The sequence below is a fragment of the Penaeus monodon genome, chromosome 33 (assembly GCF_015228065.2).
Source record: "Penaeus monodon isolate SGIC_2016 chromosome 33, NSTDA_Pmon_1, whole genome shotgun sequence".
Classification (NCBI taxonomy): Eukaryota; Metazoa; Arthropoda; class Malacostraca; order Decapoda; family Penaeidae; genus Penaeus; species Penaeus monodon.
Window position 1 is genome coordinate 6,860,886 of NC_051418.1, and position 371 is coordinate 6,861,256.

Here is a 371-nt window from a genome sequence, read left to right on the forward strand (position 1 = left end):
CCCTACCTACCTCCCCCATCTCTTCCTCCACTCTTCTCTCTTTTCCTCTTTTCTTTCATTTTGTCCCCTTTTGTCTGCTGTTATTTCTGTAACATGGAAGGGTGTCCTCTTCTTTAAATTAGCAATGGCCATTCATGGGGTTTTTCTTTTTTTCTTCGCTTCCCAAATTTTTGTTGTTGTTGTTATTTTCTTTCTCTCCTTATTATCTCTTATCTCTTCTCTGTTATTCTTTACTTCTCTCTTTCTTGTCTTTTTTTCTCTCTTTCTACTACCTTCCATCTCTTCTCTCTCCTTTCCTCTCTCTCTATTCTTATTATTCTTCGTCTTTTCTTTCTTTTCTTCTCTCTATTCTCCTTCTTCTCATCTCATTC